This window comes from Mesocricetus auratus, unplaced genomic scaffold (assembly GCF_017639785.1).
Source record: "Mesocricetus auratus isolate SY011 unplaced genomic scaffold, BCM_Maur_2.0 Super-Scaffold_100037, whole genome shotgun sequence".
Classification (NCBI taxonomy): domain Eukaryota; kingdom Metazoa; phylum Chordata; class Mammalia; order Rodentia; family Cricetidae; genus Mesocricetus; species Mesocricetus auratus.
This window is the reverse complement of record NW_024429215.1, coordinates 9,082,873-9,086,150: the sequence shown is the minus strand read 5'-3', so window position 1 is coordinate 9,086,150 and position 3,278 is coordinate 9,082,873.

Here is a 3,278-nt window from a genome sequence, read left to right as displayed (position 1 = left end):
TTTTTCATGTGGGCACTTAGTGCTATAAACTTTCCTCTCAGCACTGCTTTCAAAGTGTCCCATAAGTTTGTGTATGTTGTGTCTTCATTCTCATTGAAATCGAGGAAGTCTTTAATTTCTTTTTTTATTTGTTCCTTTACCCAGGGATGGTGCAATTGTGCATTGTTCAATCTCCATGAGTTTGTAGGGTTTCTGCGATTTGTGTTATTGTTGAATTCTAATGTTAATGCATGGTGGTCTGATAAGATGCAGGGGGTTATTCCAATTTTTTTGTATCTGTGGAGATTTGCTATGTTTCCTATTATGTGGTCAATTTTAGAGAAGGTTCCATGTGGTGCCGAGAAGAAGGTATATCCCTTTGTATTTGGGTGGAGTGTTCTATAGATGTCTGTTAAACCCAGTTGGGTCATAACTTCTATTAATTCTTTTGTTTCTTTGTTAAGTTTCTGTCTGGAGGTCCTATCTAGCGGTGAGAGCGGAGTGTTGAAGTCTCCTACTATTAGTGTGTGAGATTTTATGTGCATTTTGAGCTTTAGTAATGTTTCTTTCACGAATGTAGGTGCCTTTGTATTTGGGGCGTAGATATTTAAAATCGAGACTTCGTCTTGATGTATTTTTCCTTTGATGAATATGAAGTGCCCTTCTTCATCTCTTTTGATTGATTTCAATTTGAAGCCTAATTTGTTAGATATTAGGATTGCTACACCCGCTTGTTTCTTGGGGCCGTTTGATTGGAAGATCTTTTCCCAGCCCTTTACTCTGAGATAACGTCTGTCTTTGGTGTTGAGATGTGTTTCTTGTATGCAGCAGAAGGAAGGGTTCTGTCTTCGTATCCATTCTGCTAGTCTGTGTCTTTTTATAGGTAAGTTGAGGCCATTGACATTGAGGGATATTAATGACCATTGATTGGTGATCCTTGTTTGCGCTTGATTTATTGTTAGTGAAGTTATTTTGTGTAGTTTCTCCTCCCTTTTTCTTTTAGTGTTTTGTAAAGTATGATTCTATATTGCCTGTGTCTTTGTGAATGTAGTTATCTTCCTTGGCTCTAGGTTTTCCTTCTAGCATTTTCTGTAGAGCTGGATTTATGGATACGTATTATTTAAATCTGGCTTTGTCATGGAATATTTTGTTTTCTCCATCTATGGTGTTTTAACATTATCTTTGAAAGTATATCTAGAGCAATAAGATATCAAAAGATCAAGGGGATACAAATTGGAAAAAAGAGATTAAACTTTCGCTTTTATTAGATGATTTGATAGTTTACATAAGTGACCCAAAAATCTCAACCAGGGAACTTCTACAGCTGACAAATACCTTTAGCAAAATGGCAGGATACAAGATCAACTCAATAAAATCAGTAGCCCTACTATAAACAGAAGACAAAAGGGCTGAAAAAGAAACCAGCGAAATATCACCCTTTACAATGGTGACAAACAACATAAAATACCTTGGAGTAAAGCTAATCAAACAAGGTAAAGAACTATGAGCCTTTAAAAAAGAAATTAAAGAAGACATTAGAAAGTGGGAAGATTTTTCATGCTCTTGGATAGGTTGGTTCAAAATAGTACATTGACACAATGGAGTGTTATTCATCAGAAAAACAATGGAATCTTGATAGTTTCAGACAAATGGATGGCACTAGAAGAAACTTGAGTGAGGTAAAACAGTCACAAAAAGACCAACATGGTATGTACTCACTCATCTATGGATTTTAGATATAGATCAGTAGAATAGCAGACTACAAACCCACTGCCATAGAGGTTGGGAACAGAGTCTCCATCCAGTAAATGATGGAAGCAGAGGCAGACACCCACAGCTAAACATTGAACTGAATTCCTGGAATCCTCTGACAGAAAGGGAGAACTGATGAGCAAAGAGGATAAGAATGGGCTGGCGCAAACCCCAGAAACAGCTGACCTGAACAAGAGATAGCTCTTTGACCCCATATTGGTGGCTGAGTGGACAGTACAGGATTGATCCAGTCCCCCTGAATCAGGGTGTCAGTGAGGAGGCCTAGGTAATGTATGGGGCATTGGGTAGTATTTATTCCTGGCATACAAATGGACTTGGGCTCCCCATCCCAAAATGAGGGATGTTTTTTCAGCCTGAACTCTTAGGGGAGGGCCTACGCCCTGGCCTGGATGAAATGACAGACTCTGGAGATCCTCCATGGAGGCTCTCACCCTGTTTGGATGGCGGGGAAGGAGAGCAACCTGGGATTGACATGTGAAAACATCTTGTTTCTCACTTAAATAAATTTACAGGGAGTGGCAACACATTGGGGGTAAAACATCCCTGTTTGCCCTCAGCGTTCTGCCAGGTTAAGGCTGAGGCACTGATGGCAGGAGAGGACTGGTATCCAAGACCTTGTAGAGAATGAGATGAAACAACAGTGGGCCAAGACTTCGGCCACCAATGGAGTGAAATAATGCTTTTGTCTGCTCCCGTATCCATTATCCCTTCAAATTCTTTTCCATTAATTAACAATTTTATTGTAGGTCTCTCATTTAGGGGTATAGCCAGATAGGCTGAATCACTTCCAGAAGATCCCATAGCCCTTTTTTGTAAAGTGTAGGTTTCTCCATCCCCGAGGGAGGGCAGCAACACCAGTTGTGCAATTCTATCTCCCTGCTTTATAGAAAATACACCCCGAGGGCTAGAACAGAGAACTTGAATCTCCTCTTTATGATACGGGTCAACAATCCCAGGATATATAATGAGTCCCTGTAAAGTTAAGGAGCCACGGCCCAGAATAAGCCCAATGGTGGCAGGGGGCAAAGGTCCAGGGGAATGGACTGGGACCGGTTGAACATTCATTTGGGGCATGAGTAAGAAGTCGGAGGCGGCACGCAAGTCCATTCCGGGGGTTCCTCGGAAGCCTCTACTTCCTCTTGATTGCTTTTCTGAAATCGGTTCCCATATTTCTGAGGGCCCTGGGACCATGGGCCCCGTGACCCGTTTTTTGATTGGGGTACCTTGGGTTCTTCAATAGGGGCAGAAGCCTCCCTTTCATATCCCGGACTGACCTGCATTCACTAGCCCTATGATAACCTTTACCACAACGATGGCAAAGCTTCAGTTCTCTTGTTCTTTCAGGGGATTGACAATCTTTCTTAAGGTGCCCCATTTTCCCACAATTAAAACAAGCTTTTCGACTAGATAAATCTCTACGCCTGTGCGTTTGTAAAATGGCGGCAGCTAGTCCTGCATTGGTTAGGGGTCCCCCCAGCTCCCTGCACACTCTGAGCCAATCTTGTAAACCTTTGCTTTTGCGAGGG